The sequence below is a fragment of the Pteropus vampyrus genome, unplaced genomic scaffold (genome assembly GCF_000151845.1).
Source record: "Pteropus vampyrus isolate Shadow unplaced genomic scaffold, Pvam_2.0 Scaffold19, whole genome shotgun sequence".
Lineage (NCBI taxonomy): Eukaryota > Metazoa > Chordata > Mammalia > Chiroptera > Pteropodidae > Pteropus > Pteropus vampyrus.
In genome coordinates, this window is record NW_011888800.1 from 2336011 (window position 1) to 2359449 (window position 23439).

General features: G+C 32.6%; 1 protein-coding gene across 2 annotated transcripts in view; it reads right to left on the reverse strand.

Moving 5' to 3' along the window:
• Positions 1 to 23439, reverse strand: part of DPH6 (diphthamine biosynthesis 6) — a 140150-nt gene that overhangs the window by 107598 nt on the left and 9113 nt on the right. The gene's annotated exons all lie outside the window — the stretch shown is intronic.

Here is a 23439-nt window from a genome sequence, read left to right on the forward strand (position 1 = left end):
TTAAATATATGTGTATGGAAATATGTCAAAATGTTAATGATTGAATTTTAAGTTAAGATCTTCATATTTTTATACTTTTATGTATTTTGTTTAATTAAAAACCATAATTATTATAAGTATCAAAGAAAATTAAGTAATGATTTAGATAAAACAAGACATGAAAAACAATGAAAATACTGCAAGGTTACGATGAAGCTATTCCATTAAATAAAGAAATTATGTATGTCTGCAAGAGGAGCATGAAGAACCTAGTATCAGAAGAAAGAAGCTCTTCCTTAGGGCTACATGAGAGGTAGGAGACAGATGAAAAGAATAGATAGTTAAGCATAAAACAACAAAAAATAATGCAGAAAAGTCAGACCTATTAGAACCTAATAAGTAGACAAAGAAAGGAAAGGGAATATCATCAATGCCAAAGCTATTTTTATTGTGCAAAGTGTCAAATAATTGCAGTAAATAAGTTAAGAAAATAAATTATAACGACACTTAGTTTTAGGAGTCTTACTCTAAGTCCTAGGTTGAATATAAGGAAAGAAACTAGTTACTATTAAATCATATCGAATTATAACAAAACAAAATTTATAGATCCTCATTTTGTTTTTGCCAAAGTCAATAGCTACAAACACTGCTTTTTTTTTTTGCTTTTGCCAGATCCAGTTAAAACACATCTTTAAACTGTCCAGATAATGAAAATTATTTACTCAAATACTCATAATTCACAAGCTATGTCTCTTCTAAAACAATATTTTAGCTACTATGTTAATTAGTAAAAGTTGTAACTTACCATGTTTTCCCTTAACTTTGCTTGGTTGTAAATGCTTCATAATCATTTCCACTTCAATTGATTCCAAGTCAATAAAAACATGGGGCAAAGAGCAGTCACACTAAATCTGTTCTATAAAATAGGGAATTCAATGAATGCGGTGATTTTTCACACAGTAAGGAATTGGTAATTATCAATTAACCATGAAGCAGAAAGCATCACATTAAGTTTGGTATCTTATAAAGTATGTAAATTCTTCACAAACTAATTTAGTTTTACCTAGTATATAGCACTCTTTTGTCAAATATATACATAAGTAACAGTCTGAGAAGAAACTATATGTGCAATAGCACGAAAGAAATCAAGCTTCACTTTTTTCAAATTATCTGCTCTTTATTGGAGATGACCAGGGCAGAGAATAAACCTAGAAACTCTAAGACTAAATTGGTTTAGAATAAACTGATAAATTATTTAAAGATATTAACCAAAATTATAAGCTAAAGCAACAATCATCAGTATAATTCCCAAGCAGGCAGATAGAACAATACTGAGCCTTAAAGACCACCAGATTCTTAGAAGAAACAATGATAATGGCCAGACAAGGAAGAATGAACACTAAGTCATAGAACAAAGAGGTACACTAAAGGAAATATGAAATTTTAAAAGAGTGAGAAATCATCACAAACACTTTTGATAAATACATAGCACTAACTTTCTCCCTTAAAACTCAAAATGCTAAGTCCTTGAGACAGGCATTGTGCCTTAATTATTTACATCTCTAGCAACTTGAAAAAAGCCCGAAACAAACCACAAGACAAACAAAACAAAACAAAACAAAACATGTTATTCTACAACGCATACAGCATGTGTAAACATTATGAATAATGGTTATGTAGTGACTTCTTATCTTTGTACCTCTTCTTATTTATCATTTTATTGAAGCTCTGAGAAAAAAGCATATAGAATAAAATCATATGAAGAAGTTTCTCCTGATATTGCTTTCTCATAAAAACTTTTCAAATCTTAATGATGTGTCCATTTTCTCACTACAAAGCTTTCCTAGTTAAGAAGTTTTTAGCAAGTGGGCACCTGAAAGACCCTTTAGAAAAACTGAACCCTGGAAAATATTCAACTCTGGTAACAAGCTGGAGCAAAACAGACATATTGAAATTCACAAACTTTGAAATCATATTCACCGATGACAAAGAAAATGATATGTGAAGCACTATGAGAAAATATACTTGAAGACAAAATAAGGAGGAGTAGGATATCTACCACACTATACCTGAAGACGCAGAGGGCATGGTTAACTTCTCTAAGAACTAGATCAACAGATAAACCATGACAGATATCAATGATCTTATTAAGTTAGTTAAATTTGAATAATGCTCTATGGCTCCAATGCAAGAGAAATGTTGTATCTAGTGACTAATTAATAACAATAATGTAATAATTAACATTTATTGTGGCTTCTTTTATGATGTTTTACATGGATTATCCCATTAAGCTCTCATGACAACTCTATGATGTAGGTAGCCTCACTTTACAAATGTGAAAACCAAGGTTTAGAGAAGTTAACTAAACCAAGGTTATACAGTCAGCATGTGGTAGAGCCTAAAGCACAGACCGGTCTGTCTTTAGAGTTTCCACTTATCCTTTGGAGGCAAAACAAAAACCAAACAAAAACACTCACCAACATTTATTACATACAATATTGGTTTTCTTAAATATATGTAATTACTAAGATATCATTAGTCATCACTAAATGTAAAAGATGAAAATATACAGTGAAACAGGTGTTCCTCAACCTCTTTTTGGTCTCTAGATCCTGACACGGGCAACTTATCCCTCATCACAGCCCAGTGATAGAGTTGAGGAGGCAATATAACCTAGCTAATCCTGATATACCCAAAGCTGACTGCCCATCTTGAGAATTCCACAGTATACATACTCACAGCTTTATGTGCAAGCAATATTACATAGTTGCACCCAAATCTTGTTTGTGACTCCAAAAGATTTTTAAATAAAATGTATATTCAAAGATTTTGCCACATTTTTCATGCAAAACTCATGTAAAAAATATATCATTACATATTTCAATATTAACTGATAATAAGAAAACCGAATTAAGAAAAAGAATGCTATTTTTTCTCAGGTTTAATCTGCTTCATTCAGCAGAAGTAATGATCTAGTCTCATATTCTACCACCTTGTAGAAATTTAAAGAAGGATTTTTTTTGAGAACTGCTATAAAATTATCATTGACATTTTAATTAAAAAAAGAAATGTATGTAGAATAAACAGGACATTTCCTCTAATAGTCTGCAGTGGCTGTTCCATTGCTTCTTTGTACTGTCTTGGTAAATTATGCAGGCTTTCAGTAGACAGAGCAGCTGTATTTCACTGTCCTCAGTAATGTAATCTACATTTATCATTATTTTAATTAAGCAGATTCTTAATTTGGTACTTTCATTACAAAGAAAAAAATATCTTATTCATTTTTTTTGGTAGACAGCATCTTGTCAGTCTTGTAAACCAAAATTTAATTTTAAACATGTTTCTTACTGCAACTGGTCATTATTTTAAAAATAACCACCACATTTGGTTTATTAAGGACCTGCTCATTTTCATTCTATCAGCTTAAAACATTAGTTCCTTCTTTATAATGATAAAAAAAGGTACTTTCACAGCTCTCGATTTTAATCCAAGTGATATACCAAAAATATGTGGTTTTCTTCTAACATTAAATTCAAGGTTATTCAAAGTCAGTATGAAGCACAAATAAGAACTATGCAAGAAAAACAATGTTTCACTGAATGTTGAAAAAATTCAATTCAGAAGTTCTTTGTGCAAGATTATTTTTATCATTAGGTCATTTGAAATGTCTGAATCTGTAGCTAAATCCATTATTGTATAATATGACAGCTTTTAATCATCCTGAAGATAAGTTCTGAATTTTTTTATTCATTTCTCATTATTATCTGTAGTTACAACAATCTGGTTGACTTTTAAAGACTAAATTGATGAATTACACTGGATATGTGCTTGTTTTAAATGGTTCACAGAGAAACAATTACTGTAATACTACACTGTCATATTAAACTGTACATTTTAATATATATGGTATCTCAAATCACATATATATATCAATAAGGGAAGGCCTCATATATAAAAACACATGATTTCAGCACACATTAATTAAGCATCTTTTATGTGTCAGGTAAAGAATTAGGTTTTTTGAATTAAATCAAAGTATAACAAAGCTGTTGCACAGAAGGAGAGAGAAAGAGAGAGAGAGAGAACACACACACACACACATATACATATACAGTGCAGTATCAAGTGGTTTTTAAACTGTGTTCCTTCAAAGGGGAGGAACTTTAGGCCCCGATTTCCACTTCTGCAAGAAAAGCTCCACTTCGATCTATTATTACACATCACCTGTTTTGTTTTGTTTTTTTAGCTTGGGGGAAAAAACAAATGCACTTACTTAGAAAATATGAATATGGGCTCTAATCTACTACTAAGAACACAGCTAAGTGAAAAGTATCCTAAGTGATCCCAGATACACTAAGGGAAAAATAATAAGAGACTTCTTTTTTTTATTTGAGTTCCATTACCATTTTTCACATGTTGCCAAATATTGGTTTGTGAGTAAATGTCTATTTTAGTAAAGTTTATAAACATGGCCTATTTATGGAGTTTGGGGATGAAGTCTATAGGGAATTGAAGGTTAATGCATATCTCACTTTGTCAGTCTGCATTACCAAGGAAAGCCATACCAGCTTTCAGATTCACATAAATCATCAGAAGTTATGAGACAGAATTCTTTTAAAAATCCAAACTGTATTAATTGTGTTCTAGATTTATATTAAAACTTTCCCATAGAAAATAACACCATTTACCTTCGCATTGTGATTTTTGGAATAAAGTTACCATTTCAGCATCTATAATGACTTGGCCAATTAACTTATCTCTAATCTCTAAAAAAAAAAAAAAAACCTCAAAAGATAAACCTTTTCGTTCCCATTTTGCAGATGAGAAAGCAGGCTTAGAGGTTAAGAAGTGTGTTCAATATTACATAATGAATACATGGAGAAGCTAGGATCTGCGCCCATGCTTTTTTGCTAAACACTTTTAGAAGAAAAATAAACTTAGCTCATAGAACTTTACTCTTCCAATCATAGCTAAATATAATGCCTGCTTTTATTATCATCTAATAACGTCACATAAAGTTGTGTTTTACAATGAAAAATTTAGCTATCAACATATACAATCAAATAGGTAACCAAAAAAGGGAGGAAGAGAAATCTGAAATTTAAATCAATGCTAACGAATGACAAATATGCTAGTCATTGTGTAACTCCCTTGGTTTGAATTTAAATGTCATGTGTAAAGACTGGGTTATACAATTCAGGAACAAGTAAAAGTTAGGTTCTAGGCAGTCCACTTAGGCTTTAATTAAATAGAAGAAACGAGTACAAAAGAACTAAATTATTTCTAAAAAATACTCCTATTGGAACTTGACTTCAAAAAGATATTTCATGAAGAGAGAGTATAGCTTGTAAGATTCCTTCTATCTCAAATTACTCTGATGAACGTCTGATAAAACTTGAGATTTACCACCGGGTAACAAGAGGTAGCTAATAATTCTAAATGAAAATTCAGAATGGTCTTTTGTTCCCTTTGTTTAAAGTAAAGCCACTAGTGAGAAACAAGAATGTCTGCTTAGGAAAAAGGAGTCTCTTGTCCAAGTAAAAATTAAATTTAAATATCCTACTTCTTACCTGACTTTCGAATCTTCTATATTTACCTACTGCTCACTAAAAGACTATAGAGGGCACTGTTGCATCAGCTTTGAAGCTTTACAATAGAAGCCTAGAAAACCTGTCTATAATATGTAATTTCTTTAAAGGGTCAAATGCATGGAAATCTACTAAGTCTAATATAAGGGAAAAAACCAAAATGTATGTTTTTCTAAAATAGGGTAGACTTCAATAAGGAGGAAAAAAAACTTAACAAAAACAACTGTCAAATTGAGAACACTGCACTGCACACATTTTGCATTTCCCTTTGTAGGGCTTTCATGAGAAAGGTAACTAATCATAGCACCTCCTTATCCAATGGAAACAGTACCCCATTGCAGAATCCTCTTCACAATCAATAACAAAATGAATGTGGCACCTCATGCAATCCTTTCATAATTCCATCAACAGAAAGAATGCAGCTGTTTGCATACTTTTGTCTAAAAGGCCAATTCCATTTGTCCCCAATTTGGGTAAAATGACAGCTACAGATCAATCACTCTCACATGAAAGTAAACATACAGCAAAAAATGAAACAAAACAAAACAAAACAAAAAATAAACAAGGATCAAAACTGAAATCCTCACGTTTTTCAAATGTAACTTTATTATACATAAAAACTCAAACTCAATGCAAAATAGAAAAAGCAAGTTTCCCTCATAGGCATGCATTTTGTGTTATTCTGCAATAGTACTGGGATATAAAATAAGTTATATACAACAATATTCACGAATCTCATAATTACATATGGAGAGCATTCAATTAAGCTTCCATATATTTTCTGTTCTCTCACATCGTTCCTGTAAAATATTCTATGAACTAAATTCAATTAAGTACAGTGCCAAAGATTTCAGTACGTTTGCAATGTATTATAAGACTAGCATATAAAATATAAAGCTTCCTATTAAACTATCACTTAATTGTTTATACTTATTCATTCACCAAAATTTAAAATTTCTGACAAAATGATACAAAAGTAAAAGTGAAATTAAATTATTTTATTTTGGTAATTTAAAAATAATGTCCTTAATTGATGAACCTCTGTAGAAACACTAACATTAGCGATATGAGTTAAATCACGACCCGGCAACTAGAGATAAAATGTAAAATGAGAAAGAAGGATACTCCATCAATGCATAACAAATCACATGTTAGATAAATCAACATAAAACTAACACGTCTACTAAGGAATCCCAAATTCCCTAGGAAAACACTATACAATTCATTTTGTCACTCTCAAACTTCCAGAGAGATTAGCACCTTCTCTGAAGTCAAAGTGCAGAACTGTGAAAGTGTTAAAAAATTCTTCAATAATACGTCAACCTATCCATAAATCAAAAAGAGGGGAAGGGGCTTCATACGTTATGTAGATTTCATTTTATTACAAAAGCCCCAGTTTAACAAGTTATTTTCAGCCAATTAAAAGTCAAAAAAGTAAAGCATTGTTAAAGTGGCCAGCACCGACTCTGAAGCTTTAACTTATTAACTTAACCAAAATGCTACTTGAGTATCACTCCCTTAAATTATTAATTTATGAGTTTTGCTTAGCCTCCTCCTGAGGCAAGGCAGTCTTAGGTATGTTGAATGCATGTAAATAAACAGTAAGCTTTTAAAATAGTCTGATAATACACTAAACATAATAAACCAACCCTTTTTAATGAACAGCGTATGCACAATCCTATGAACCAAATTTGTATACATGGGCTATATAATTTAAAGAAGCTGTAAGATCTTCTGGCAAGTAAATGCACAAATTCAGAAAAATTAAACATAAGCCTATTCCTTTTCACTGATCTGATAAAATGCGTACAACAAAATCAAAGTGCTGCTGTAACTACGAAGAGTACATCAGATGCAATTTCAAAGAAATCTAAGAGAAAATGTGACCTGTGAGAAAATTTATTTGCAGTACTGCCTTTCATCTACCATAAGGATGATTGTCATAAAAAAAAAAAAAAAAATCAGGCAATGTCTTTTTAATATTCAGGATATTTAACTAGATATTTTAGTTTACTATCATAGAAAGAAACATAGCATATCAAAATCAATTTTAGTTAACTCTAATTTATGCAAAGCTTGATTGTGAGCAATAGCTGCTAAAAGGATGCAGCATTGTTGATTCATATACAAGCATTTTACTTAACTACATTGGATAATAGCAGTGCTCCTAAAGGAGTATAAAAAGCAAAGTGATTACCAGTCATTACTGTTAATTAGTGCTCACATTACATTCCTTAGGATGAATCTCCTTTAAGTTGAATACATGGAAAGTTTATTTTTGAAAGACTGCCAAACCTTGCTTAGGTAGGTATTGGAATAAGCCGTCAACTACCAGTAAGCAGAATAAAAAACAGGGACAGATCAGCATCCAATTAGTATGTCGAAGTTTTTAAACAGGAAAAGGGTTGAGGGGAATGAGTAAAACTGGAAACTCATACTTCACATTCTGCAATCTCACTGATAAAAGGAGGAAATGTGTGTTTATCAAACTTGCTGTGAGTGCACAGTTCATTTGGAGTCCTGTAAACAATCGCCTGACTGCCCATTTCCAAATGTATGTGAAAATCTTTGAGATTCAGAGCATCATATTCAGCAATCGAGGTCACTCTAGTGATGCCCTGGAAATGGGAAATTAGGAAAACGTGGCAATCAGAGGTTTAGGGCTTACTAGAAAAAGCCCTGAGGCTGGCCTACCATCTTTCACCACCAGTCAGGCTGTCTCTGCTTATTCAATATTAACACAACTGGGTTGAAAGTGAATGAAAAGAACTCCACACACCGAACTGGGACACTGGCTTTCTTGTTTAGAAAATGATAGGCATTTGTTACAGGAAAAAAAGAATAAGAAGACGAAGAAGAAGAAAAACTCAAAAATAGCTTTCAAGAACCAGCTCTGAAACAAAAACAAGCTCCTGGTGAACCTTAAGAAAAGGACCTGGGGAATGGTGACATTCTGTTGATTATCAGGTATCCTTTCCTTGTATGCCATTCTGTGCATTTTTAAATGGAGGCCAAATCTCCAACAAAGAAGTTTCAAAAGCAATGGATGCTTGTTACATAAAATAAATAAATAAATAAATAAAAATTTAAAAATGTGCAAAAATTATACAAACAATACTGTCTACATACAGACTTTATATCCTTCGGACCTTCTCATATGCATACAAATACATTTACAAAAATGTAATCATAGCATATAGCATTTTTGGTAATCTATTTCCTTCTCTTAGTAATTTATACACATGTATTCCTGCACTTCATTTTTGATGCTATATATACAATATGCCTTTGTATGGATACAACGTAATTCAGTTTGCCGGTCATTTCTAAATCTTCAAGTACATCTTTAATTTTTTCCTTAGAATAAATTCCCGAAAGAAGAACGGCTTGGTAAAGAGACAGTGTACTTTTGTGTCTGATGGGTTCTGCCAAATTACTCTCAGAAAGGCTGAACCAATTCATAGGGCTGCTGGCAGCACATAAAGGTACCCATTTCTCCAAAACCAATATCATCACTAAATCCTGCCAAAGTGATAGCTGCAATTTTGAGTTAGTGAAGTTGAACATTTTTTGGCCATTTGAATTTCTTTCTCTTTGAAATGCCTGTTCATATCCTTATCCCATTTCTTTATTTGGAAGCCAGCTTTTAAATATATTTAAAAAAAAAAAAAGAGTTAGGGATTACTTATCAAATACTACCTTAGAGGATCACCAAAAAGAGATTATTTTAAACAGGAGATATTGATTGTATGGACACTGAAAGAACTTATTAAGGTTGGTGACTTTTCATTAGACTATTTTACATGTTACATTGTTGTAGGGGACTTTCCAACCCACTCAAAAAGAAAAATTAAAAACTAAACCAGTGTTACAAATACTATCTCACTGAAGCTACCTTTGCTTTTCGTAAATGGGAAAATCTATTACTAAGTTAGCATCATCAGCAATGTTTTGTTGTCATCTTTTTACTTGTCTATTGTTCCAGGAAACAATTTGAATATACAAAAAAATCGAATTGCCTTATTAGCTATTTTGATAAGTCAAGGGAGGAGATTGTAACTGTGGATGATGGACAAATTCCTCATGCTATTATCTGGGATCAAGGACTTAATTAAAATGCGTCATTCTTGAGAAAAGTACCAAGTATAAGAAAAAAATGAAAAATGCTCTCTTGCCCCAAAAAGTTCATTCAATTTAGGACCTCTTCTCATAGAACCAAGAACCTGGCCTAGTAGCCAAATATACTAATTCTTAATTCATCTTCAGAAACAGGTTTAAATTAGAATGTAATTTCAAGCTGCAGCCCATATCTTTTTCCTTTTTAGACAAACAATAGCTTAAAATCTTGAAAAGCTGTTACCTAGAACAGCGCTTCTCAAACTGTGTTAAGAACCACTTTTTAAAATATTTCTAAACCTTTGAAGACCAAAACTTCTATAAAATACAATTAAAATGAATTACAAAAAAATTAAATTAAATTTAAAAAAGATACATAATACAAGGCAAAATTTTTATTGTTAGATTCGACACATAAAATTACCCTCAAATGACTATAAAAGTTTCTCAGTGCTTATTTTCAATTTCTATAAATAGCTGACCTTGGACCAATAACAAACACTTCACAGACTAGCAGCAGCCTCTACACCCCACTTTGAGTAGCAATGATCTAAAATTATTCTGAGATCTGAAACGAGATGAGATCAAACACTGATAGATCACTTTGATCTTAATAACCCTAACCTCCCCTTAACAAACTACATGCCTGCCCCTCTGCCTCACTGTTAAGTCACACATGACTTATTGGTTTATATACATACTATATATGCATTGTTATATGGTAATAGCTGCATGAATTAATATAAATGCAATGCTGGTAGGCAGTAGAATGCAGTCATTAAAAGTACATGTTCTGCCACTTTGTAGCTGTGTAACCTTGGATAAGTTACTTAAACTTCTCTGGATCTCAGTTTACTTATCTGTAAAATAGGAGTAATATACCTGGTTTGATATAAGGGTTAAGTAGAATATAATGTATAGAGGTTATAACAGTGCCTAGAAAGTAGTGCTACATAAACAATAGCAATTATTATTACAATAGACAAAAGTAATTGAAACAAATCACATGGCTCTCGGTTTTCTAGCAATCAATATAAAGAGGAAACTAAATGAGCTGCATGATTTACAGTGTTCATACAATAAAAACTGTCCAATATTTATAAAAAAGCAAACTATTATAAAGACTAAGTCCTGAGAGAAATTCCACCCTTGGATCATCATAAAGTTGAATGTGTGATATGATAAAAATTCTCAACAGCTTCCTTAGAATAATATACAACAAAAAATTTTGTGTGCCTCATGTAGACAAGGCACCATGACAGGTACCACTGAGTATCCAAAGCTGAAAAACACATAGTCCCTGCTTTCAAGAGGTTATAAACTAACAAGGAATCTATATTACATAGGCAAATAATTAGGTAAAACAAGACATGATGTTATAACTACCCCAAAGAGTAACTAAACGTAAGTGAAATTTAAAGAAAAAGAAAGCTATACTTGAAGAAATCAGTAACAATACCTTTATATCTCTATCCTTCTCCCCTTCAACATGAAATCCAAAGGCCTATTAAGAACCAGCCAGAATATATACAGGATCCAAGCCTATTGCCCCGTCTCTGGTCCCTGTCACTTCTTTCCTGAAATTTTAAGATGCCACTTTGTACTCTATTATCTTTGAGATCTTAATATCCTTTTTGAGAGATGCATGGCCTCCTTGTCCACTCTTAGGTTCTACCTTCATGTCACTCTCCTCTTCACTCACTAAAAACCGCAAAAGGCCCTCTGACCTCACAGTACATAGCACTGTTATGTGTTACAGGCTCAGAGGACGAATTGATTCCTCAGGTTACAAGGCTTCCTGCAATTGATGATTAAAACAGTAGTTCTTAAACTTTGCAGAGAACAGACTACTGTGAGATTATGATAAAAATTTGGACCTCTCCCCAGAAAAATTTACATACACAAAAAATTTGAACAAAATTTCAGAGTTCAAAAACACCTCTCCCCTCTCAATTAAGAAATACTGTCTTAAAGTATCACATTATCCTGCATTGATGTCCACTAGACTGATTCTTATCAGCCTTCTGTAATCAGGCCTGGGTTATATGGCCACTCAAAATCAGTAGAACTTGGGTGAGGGTTAAGGAAATCACAAAAATGACTATGAGACCAATAAATATTATTAAAGAAGCTAAATTGTGAAAGGCTCAAAAGAGAAGATCATGAATTATTTATCAAATGATGGCGTTTCTTCTTCCCCTCCTTATCTCCCTGCAAAATTACTATGTAGAAAAGAATGCAAAAGAGAAGCAGTCTTAAAATAGACCATAGGCCATTTCAGTGGCTCTAGAACCAATCCTATAGTAGATAGCAAAGAATTCTGCATAAAAGAAATGAGTATCTAATAAATAGTTGCTGCCTCTTCTGATTTGTCAATTTATTTTTACATCTACAAGGATCTATATTATCAATAGAAATCTACAAGGATCAATATTAGCAGAATTTTGTCAAGGTTAGATAGGCTTAACTTAACAGCTTACTGAATACTCGCTGTGTGCAAGTACACAAAGTACCCACAAGGCCCAGCACTGTAGATTCTATGAATAAGTGTGGTATAATTCTGCTGGTGGTGAGAGGTTATTGTTCTTACATACAAGGGTGCACATAATAGCCCCATTCTACTCCTTCCGGACATTCAAAGAGCCGTTTTTAAAATTTCGTAATTTTTCACGTACTCTTTCAAAATCTAAATTCTCTAAACTCAGTTCATGTAACTTTCAGTGAAAGTCACCGCTTGAGGCTTTTTACAAATGAGTTAATACAAAATATACTGCTTTGATTTTAAAGATAAGCATAGAGTAAAAACCTAAAAGAACATGCCAAAATATTTTTTTAATGGAAAGAAAGCATATATTAATAAGAATCTTTATTGCCATTGAGTTCACTTCTTTATGTTCTTTTGAAACAACCAATGCCTCAGTTTACCCATGTAGGAAATTAGGTAGAAAACATTAATTCCACATCTCTTGGAAGGCTGAATTATCTGACTAAAAGAGTCTAAAAAACATATGGGAGGGCCGAAAATTATAGGCAACAAGTGTTCAAAGATAAATTCAATTCAATATACAATATAAATTTGCCCCCATTAAAGTCTCTTTCACAATTCGAACAATTACCATTTTTTTCTTCTCTCCCTTAACATACTAAAAAAGTCAAGAGGACTTAGTCATCTCAGTGCCAACTGGCAGCTACTATATAATAATACACTAGTGTAATTTTGTATGTAATAAAAAAATTGACTTTATTCAGGTTTACTGGATTATTTTGGAAGCAAGGGACTAAAGGAAAAAGAAAACAGACTGACATGAAGTGGACAGACTAAGGAAAAAAAAACCAACTAATTTATATAGCATCTTTCATTGTAGAAACCTAAAGAGGCTCTCAGATATTTTTCAAGTTATTCTCAAAACAGATAAGACAACAAAGAAGAAATATCCACATTTTATAGATGTAATAAGTGAACTCCAGAGGAGAATATTTGAACATGATGCCTGTATAGTACAAGGGTTGCAGAGAGTCCCATAAGAAATAAAAAAGAATAAAATACAATCCCTGCCCCTCAAGGTACTTATACTCTTTAAAGAAAAACCCACAATATAAAATAAAACAAAAACAAAAAGCCAGTAATTCTGTTTATCAAAATAGATAAGTACTATAAGAGAGATATAATGTTTTATGAAGGTTCCAGAAGGAAGTTACTACATTCGGTGGGGGGATATCAAAGCAGAAATAAAAAAAGATGCCACAGGAATTGGAGAGGAAGGTTATTTCTAACTAAAATACAGCACTATGCAGGAAAGACATGGACTACGTGGGGAACAATAGTCTAGTTTAGAGTAGAATATAAGTTCCACGTAAGGAAATACTGGGTAGGAAAAGACAAAAGATAAGCTGAAGTCATATTATAGAGCACCTAACAAATTCATGATACACAACAAAAATTTATGATAAAGAGACAAATGTGATTGACTCTGCACTTGAGAAAGACTTCCCTGGCAGGAGTGTGCAGGATAAATTATAGAGAGTGAAAGACTAGGGAAAAACTCTAAGAAGAGTATGAAGAGTCAATTAATTTACAGTTCTGAAGCCATGTTCACTCTGAAACGATACCCAAAAGCCTACAGAACCTATTAAGACATTATATATTATAAATAAGTGGAACTACATCAAACGAAAAAGCTCCTACACATCAAAGGGCACCATTGGCAAAATGAAAAGGCAACCAAACAAATAAGAGAAAATATTTGCAAATCATATATCTTATAATAGGTTAATATCTAAAATATATAAAGAACTCATACAACTCAATAGCAAAAAATCAAACAGCCCAAGTTAAAAATGGACAGAGAAACTGAATAGACATTTTCCCAAAGAAAACATGCAAATGGTCAACAGGTATATGAAAAGGTGCTCAACATCACTAATTATCAGGTAAATGCCAATCAAAACTACAATGAGATATTGCCTCACACCTGTTAGAATGGCTCTCATCAAAGACAACAGATAACAAGTGTCGAAGGTGTGGAAAAAAGGAAGCACTTGTACACTGTTGATGGGGATGTAAACTGGTACAGCTACTATGGAAAACGGTATGGAGGTTCGTCAAAAAACTAAAAATAGAACAAGTATACGAATCAGCAATCCCACTTCTAGGTATGTATCTAAGGGAAATGAAAACAGGATTTCAAAGAGTTATCTGCACCCCACGTTCATTGCAGCATTATTCACAATAGCCGAGATATGGAAACAGCTTAATTCATAAATGAGTGAATGAATAAAGATATATATACAATGAAATATTAGCATTAAGCCATGAGAAAGAAGGAAATCCTGGTGTTTGTGACAACTTAAAGGAAACTTGAGGGCATTATGCTAAGGAAACTAAGTCAAACAGAGAAAGACAAATACTGTATATCACTTATATGTAGAATCTAAAAAAAATCAAATACACGGAAACAGTAGACTGGTGAGGTGGAGGGTCCTAAGGTGGGGGAAATGGGGAGATGTTAGTTAAAAGATACAAACTTTCAGTTTTAAGATTAACAGGTTCTGGGAATCTGATGTATAGCATGGTGATTATGATTAATAATACTGTATTACTATAAACTTGAAAGTTGCTAAGAGAGAATATCTTAAATGTTTTCACCATAAAAAAAGAAATGTTAAGTAAGTAGTGGGATGGAAGTGCTAATTAATGCTATGGTAGTAATCATTTTTGTGATATATATCAAGTCTAACGTTCCACACCTTAAACTTATACAATGCTACATGTCAATTATATATCAATAAAGTTATAAAACGTTATAATTTGCTTGATTACCAGTAATTTTTCAATATAATTACTATGATAATTAGAATCCCACCAGCATGCATTATTATGTTAAATGTACTAATATCATACATTTTGTTTCCTTCTGTGAATCCACGCAAAGTGTTTTATTTAGTCAAGAAATAGAATGAAATATGTTAGTTGATGGGTACTACATATAACTATAAAGAAAATGTTAAATGTTCAATTAAAAAGACCAACAAAACTAACATTTATTGAGTTAATTTTGATTAAATGATAAGAAGCATCTTCTTTACTATCCTATACCAGATTAAAGAGACGACAAAAATAAGGTGCTATAAAATTTAGGAGACAATATTTGTAATATATAGCTATTATAATTCACTCTGAATATTACCCAGTGAAAGCTGAATAAATTAGCCATGGAACTGTCAGTTTACAAGATACCTTACATAGACTGCCAGTCACTTTTTATTTAAATATCATCATCAAGCCCTATCAAGCCGCCTCTTCAATGTCTTCTCTCAAGGACCTTTCTCACAGCTATTCCCCCAGTTCTGCTCCTCAGAATCTTTCGGCTAGCCTAGTATCTCAGTTTTCAATTAGAACTCCTCAGGTCCAGAGTTCCACTCCCCTAATCCATTTCTTGCATTATAGTGGTCCAACCTAATAATCTTGAATTTTCCTCCAATTGTACAATTCTATGTCATTCCTTTTGCGAAATCCTTCAAGATAGTGACTTTCAAATTTGTTTGACCATAACAATTTGTTTAACATCAAGAAATTATATATATATATATGTGTGTGTGTGTATAATGCAACAGCCTAACATACAAATAACATGTATATACATACATGTTTCACAAAATAATAATTAACCTTATTGCATTTTGATATTTTCTATTTTATTCAAATCTCTTTTATTTTAAAAAAAAGTTGGTCATGACTCATTAAACTGAGTTTGGAAAATACTTCCTTTGAAATAATCCTTGGCCTAAAATTTAAGACACTTTCTTTTTTGGCTTCAATCAACTTTTCCAGACTTATTTCCCACTACTCTTTAAACTGTGAGCTCTAGCCAAACTGAACCACTCACTATTTCCTAATACATCTCATGATTTCCTGCTTCCATGATGTTGGCTAAGTCATGCCCTTAATTTGCAACATTCTCTTAGCTATTATCCCATATCTGTCTCTCTCAAAATTGAAACAACCTTCAAGGATATCAAATTTAATTTCCCCCATAATGCCTCTCCTGATCCCCTAACATGGGAAACGTTTTTCTCCTCTGAATCCTACTTGCCCCTTAACTGCACACACTAATGGCAACTTAACTGTGAGTCAGTTTCTTTGCTTATGTGTCTTACCATCTCAGGGTCTGTGAAGGCAGAGACTGTCTCATATTTATCTTTTTACTCCATTGTACTGGTACATTATAAGCATCCAGTTAATATTTGCAGAATGAAAGACATAGGAAAAGTCTCTAAATGTCAGTAGTATATGTTAAAGTTAACAGTAAAAGTCAAGATCAACTAAACATCTTTTTGATTCACTCATTTTTTTCTCATATCAGCATGTCACAGAACAAGCCCCTATTGAATCATCTTAGCAATAATAATAATAATAATAATAATAAAAAACTCTAAATATTTATTGATGGTATCATTGTTTTTTTATGGCTATTTTATGATTTAGGCACTATAAATTTATGTAATAAAGACATTCCAAATTTAAAAGGGAAAGTCAGTATAAAAAGATCAAGATCTATCATACTGTTATGTGGCCACCAATAACATCTTGTGCAACAATAAAATATAAAGACAACAATAATGAAAAAGTAATTCATACTTATAAATCTTGGTAATGTGTTCTTGACAATTAATGTCATTTAAAAGAGAATATAACAAAGACAAAGTAAGCTACAGATCTAAAAATGAAGGAAAAGACTACAGGACAGAAATGTACATCTAGGATCTTAGACAACACAACTCCAGAAGTAGACATCTATTAGAAGGTTTCTGAAAAATACTGGTAGTGTAGCCAGGAAAAAAGAAAATAAAGTCAATAGGACACAGATGCCAAAGACTGAAAAGCATAAGGAAAGAAATTTGAAACACAAGTCAAACATACTCAATACACTTTAAAATATATAGAGTAAATGATAAGATAGAAATCTATAGTTCGTAGAAGGACTACAAGGACATAAAAGTCAATTGGTGAATTTACAGAGGCACTGAATCAGGCACAAGATAAAACGAAAGAGTATATATGTGCATATGTAATATACATGCAGAATCATTGATGTCAAGTGGAGAAAGTTCAAGGTTGAAAAGACAATGATAATTTTGCTAGAATGAGGGATTTTCTAGGCTTTAGGGGTAATCTATAGATGGACTCTAGACTTGTGATAAGTTTACAAACTGTAATAATTGACAAATGTGATCCAACATTTTATTTTCAGATAGATCTTCCATCATGTGCTTTCTCATGCATGCTTGACTTTATTATCTGCAAGGGCCAGAGATGGCAGAGCCTCGATACAGCCACACCTGAGAGTCAAAATGACACTGGTCTGTGCTAATTCCCACCCTTCCTGTTTGGAGCCCAGAATCAATACTAGAAAAGCATTTCTTATGCCAAGGGACCAGGTTTAATGTCCAAAATCTTTGGAAGTGACAGGGCTTGAAGCAAGCTGTGCAATGCTGAAGAGCCAGGAGCAATCTGTACAGGGCAATGTGCCTGTTTAATTAGCACTATGTCTGGGTCCTCCGAAAATCTTAAGGCCATCTTATATGTTCCTCCCACTCCAAACCATTTGGATTTGTGTCAAGCCACCCAATGATCTAGGATTTGTTTCCCCTAGATCCAAAGTGAAAAGAGATCTACAAAGTAGTTTTCCAACATCATAAGCAGGTTTTCCAACATGCTGATACCAAAAATGATTTGAAAAAGTATCTGTTCGGTACTTTTATAAAATTTTCTGCAGCTAGAAATTATTCTTGGTATACTTAGTGGTTACAGTGCCAAATCTGATTGGATACTTTATTTTGAAAAGTTTCACTATGATGCCCATTCCACTTAAGCTTCTAAATGGAAAAACAAAAATAAAATGAATTTACCAATAGTTTTACATCATATTTTGTAACAGCATTGTGGCTCCTCTGCAATAGATAAATTATTATATGAAAAATAATTTGTTAAATTTTGGACTAATTTATTCAACAATACTTTAAAAGCCAGCCATCTGCCAGGAACACTGCTGGACACCAGAGATATAAAAATAAAGAGCACTGAGCATGTCTAGGAGTGCCTCACAATCTAGCAAGAGACGGCCACATAAACAATCCTATTAGTGTCCTGAGAAGCACAGTAGAGGTATAAACGAGATGCCACAGAAGAGACAAGAAGGTAAATTAGAGCTGATTTCATAGAAGGGTACAAATTAAGAAAGGGTTCTTCAAGAAAACGAAAGATAAGGATAGAGAAAAGCTTAGGCAAAGACTCGGGTATGAAAAAGCAATACCCTAGAAATATAATTAGTTCATTATAACTTGAACCCAGAAGCTTGTGTAGGAATGTCAGGATCAGAGTGGTACGATTGCAAAGGCCTCTTCTTAAAGTGTCTTTTGTGTCAGGTTAATGTGTTTGGACTTTATCTTGATAGTGGGTTATTTAAGCATGTATATAGATTAGCTGACAACAATATGGTAGAAGGAATAGATGGAGCTTAGGGCAATAATGAGGGCAAGTTGAATAGTTAGGAGACTTCTGCATAGTACAGATGAAAAACCAGTAACCATGAGAATGAAGTCAAAGGATCAGATTTCAGCAGTCATAGAAATATCGACATGGCCTAGAGATCTGATGGTGGTGGTGGTTTGGGTGGGAGGGAACTGACGAAAAGTGTAAGTCTGGTAGTGAGACCCAAGACAGACTTAGGTGGTGGGATAAATGACGATGTTATTAACTAAGAGGGGAAAACAGGAAATGAAGCAAGTTTGTGCAGAAAAAATAATGAATACATTTTGAACTTGTTGAGTTTACCATGCCTATATGATATCAGGGTGGAGAAATCATAAGCAACTGAATATAAAGGTCCTGGAGTATAAGCTTACTGTTGTGGCCCCAATGGTCAACTATTTTTGAAAATAGGTACGAAGGAAGAAGGAGAGGGAGGGAAGGGGGAGATATTAGAAAATGAACCATTTAGGATGGTTCTCTAGTTTATAAGCAGTTTAAAACCATTTATTTTCAGGAAACTTACAGCTCTTTGCCCCCATCTCACAGTTCACCCTTATACTAGCAACAGCCTGCTTTATAGTTGGAAATTTACCCTTCGCATAGTGAGTTCTGTCTGTTGTTTCCAAAGAACCAAGATACTCCATCTCCTGCTCTGGGAACGGTATATGATCTAGGCCTGCTCAATCAAATAAAATCATCTTCTCCCAAGAATGACTGGCTAATGGATGATACAAGTCAGGACACTGAGTAACAATAGAACATTAACTAGATTTTCCTTGGACCTATTTAAGGAGATGGGAACTTTTCCTACTAGATTGAACCACAAAGAATGTAACTGGCAGCTGCCTTCTAACTACAATGTTCCTAATTGAGAATAGAATCAACAGAAAGTAGAAGCAAGAGATAGAAATGAGGAAATGGGGGTAGGGGGCTTTGATTATATAATTTGTGTCCTGTATCTAGTCTACTTGAAGCCAAACTTATCTTTAGGTTATTGTTAAGAAATCCTCTTTTTATTTAAATCAGTTTGAATATGACTTTCTGTTCCAAGTAATCAAAAGAATTAATTCTAACCAATACGAACAGTAAAGTGGCAATTGATGTTTACTAAAAATATTAAGTAAAAATATTAAGTTAAAATGGTTTAAAAAGTCAGTCATTTATTTATAAGGAATTCATAGTTATCAACACCAAGATACCTAATGAGAAAAAGAATATGAGGAAAGAAAAGTACCAAAGATTAGAAAAGGAAGACCAAAACTGAATATTCAACTTAAGGAAGAATATTAAATTAATTACATTAGAATAAAATTAACACAGATCTCTAGATCGAGAGAGTCCATTAAAATTAAAACAAATATATATCCCTCAAAAAACAGAGAACAGAGGGGTGACAAAAATGGAAAGAAGATTTTAATTTCTTGAGTAAGAAAGCAGATGAAGAGAGAATGATAGCTGATAAATCAACACAGGAAGTTATAACCTACTATTTTCATGAAAAAGAAGAAAGCCAAGAAAGGATCCAAACTCGGCTATATTATCCTGAACTCCAGGTATAAGAAGTTTAAGATATGAGGTTGGAAAATTTCTAAAGTCGAAAGTATTCACAGTCAACAACAATACATTTAAGAAAAGCCTACAACATGAAAGAGAACATAAACATTAGAAAAAAAGACCACAAAGAAAACATTAACATTTTAGGGAATGAAAGATAATGTTTAAAATCTCTAATCTTTATTTTAAGGCTGTAGTGATGCTATACCATAGAAAGAGAAACAGGTTGTTATGAAAAAGGACCAATTCATAAACAAGTAAAGTTCTTGGCTATTAAAAATATGATTGCTAAATAAAATATGTGAGAAAAAAGAAGTGAAGTTTCATTCTAGGAGGTATAACATCTGAACAGTGAGAGTTCCAGAAAAAGGGACTAGAGAAAGTCGAAGGGAGCAAATTATCAAACAAATAATGGGAGAGCATTTGCCAGAGCCATCCTCCCACTGCAGTTCTATTAGCTCTGCCATATTTTGGTCAGATTTGACATCGGGTTTTCTTCCCACAAAAAAAAAGGTCATAGCAATTCTAGGCTTCCCATTTACACAATCCTCTTTACAGGAGAAAGAGCTTATCTTCTGCCAACCAGCCAACTATCCATCATCTGCAGCTTCAGCTTCATTCTATTTGGTACAACGTAGGTTAACAAAACCACTCCTGATCCAATCACAATGATCAAGAGAATGGCAGGTTGTGAGTGGGTCACTTGGATTAACGTCATCCCTGAACCAACATTAAGGGAAAGAGGACAAGAATATGCTGCTACTCAATAGGAAGATGCAGAAGGGATGCTGGGGTAGCAATTTCAATGTCCAATATATTGTTATGATATTTTAGTATATCAAGCATAATACAATCATACAAGTTAACAGAGAGGAAAAACAAATCAGCTAAAAAGGAACAAATGTCACATCAACATCAAACTTTCTCATCAGCAAAATTCTAGAAGGCCATGAAGCAATATCGTCAATGATTTCGGGAAGAAAGACTTTCCATCTAAAATTTTAAATTCAACCAATGTACCAATCAAATATGAGGGCAGAATAGGAACATTTTCAAAATGTAAGGATTTGAAAGTTCCTTCTCTAAGGAAGTTCTTAAAGATAGACTCCACTGAAATAAGGGAATAAATCAAGAAAGAGTAAGATATCATATCCAGTAAAAAGTGGCTCCAAGCCAGTGGAGGAAGAAAGAATATACTAATCCTTAAATATATTCTCTATAGAGATATGGTGTTTATAGGTATTTACTACATTGTTTATGTGACTTAAAAACACACACAGAATTTGAAAATTATTATATTTTCAAGAATACAGGTTATATGCTAAATTACTCCTGATGAGAACTGACGTGACATTTTAATATTAAAAAAAATCTAATGAATAAAATCTAGGTATATGAAAACCAGGTATTTTACAAACAGCTTGGGATATATCTATGTCATAACCACCTGATCTATGAAACATAAAGGCTTATTACAGTTCTATTAGTTTTCATAACTTCTATAAAAGTTAGTAAACTTTTAACTGTAAATTCCTCCAAATGTTTCCTACTTCTTTTCCATAATTAGCCAATTAAATTCTTTACAAAAAGGAACATCTTCTACTAAAAAATTAGCTCTAATATGGAGAAAAAAGTTACAAAAACATAAGACTGACTTACATGTGAAAGCCACAAAATTGAAACATGTTATAAATAAATGTTTAAAATAAAAATGAATCTAAATGCATTCAATGCTCTATTAATATTCAAAGGATGAAAAAAAGCAGTTCCATATTTTTCTTAGAACAAGTGAAAACTTGAAGAATTATAGCTCTTCTAGACTCGTTTTTTTCCATAATTACTCAATTACTCATTAGAATTTGTGAGACCTCTATTGGAATCTTTTCACCACTGTATCACAAATGGATTTGACTATAAAAGCGTGGTTATACAATCTTTTCCATAAAAACAATATATTTCAGATATTTATGCCCTTAAAATATCTCAAAGTAAAATTAGTATTTCTACACAGGAAAAGAAGGAACTATTTAGTCCTAGACAACTTGATAACATCTCTTTCAACTATAGTTATAATTATCATGTACAAACTTCCAAAGCAGAAGTTGTCAAGATTTAACATTAGCATTAGTTTATGTCATAACTGACGGTTATATAAAGATAATGGCAAAGCATCCATTTCTCCAAATACAGCATGATCGAAAGGGAAATTTCTTCTTAATTACTACTAATCTGATCATTTTTAATTAAACTGATTAGTAATTTATTATCTTTCCCTTTGTTGGAAGGCTGTTATCATATAGCTCCTCCAAAGTTATCAGTTACCAGAGATTTTTTTAAAATCCAGTTACTCCTAGTGTGAATCCCATCATTTTGTAAAGCCAATTTATGCTAAAACTTAATAGTCTATTTCTTTATAATCTGAAAAAGAAATTTTGAAAATGCAGAATTTGCACTTAGTACTTTCTATCTCAGACTGCACATAGTCAAGATCTTAATTGCCTATACGGAGAGAAGACTATTAAAAGTGGAACTCTTATGCCTTTCCCCTTGTTTGATAATCAAAATAGTTGTGCTTAGCATGTATCTTCCCAAAGGGGGAAAAAAAACCCCAAAAAACAGGTCCCTGTGATTTCCTTTGAGAAGTACCTACTTCTTATGCTATCCAGAACTAACCAGTAAATTAAATTATGGAACTGTTCTAAGTATTTCTTCTTTTAGTTTCTTTTTTAAAGGATAAATAAAAATGAACATGTTCAGACATAAAAAATAAGAAATATTTTAATAAAGCAAACTTCAAAGGAATTTAAATGCTCCGTATACTTTTTGAATCAAAATCCCTACTTGATATGAAGCTTTGATCAGCATCAAATTTAAATTATAGCATTGAAGTAGCTATTTGGGACTAGAAAATTTACATGACGCAGGTTCATGACTAACTTCTGAAAAGCTGAACTTCTCTGAAGAATGAGAAAATGAAATGCAATGTCCCTTGGCAGAAGAAGGGACAGAAATCTTACTTTCCTTTGTGAAAAAATTGTTAAGACTTCCAAGAAATATTGGCTTAAATTCTTTATTTCATTCAATATGTCTTATATGAATTGACTATAGCTGATTGGATAAAATTCATACTTAGGAAGACTACTGAATTGTATTCAAACAGTCTGCTATCAG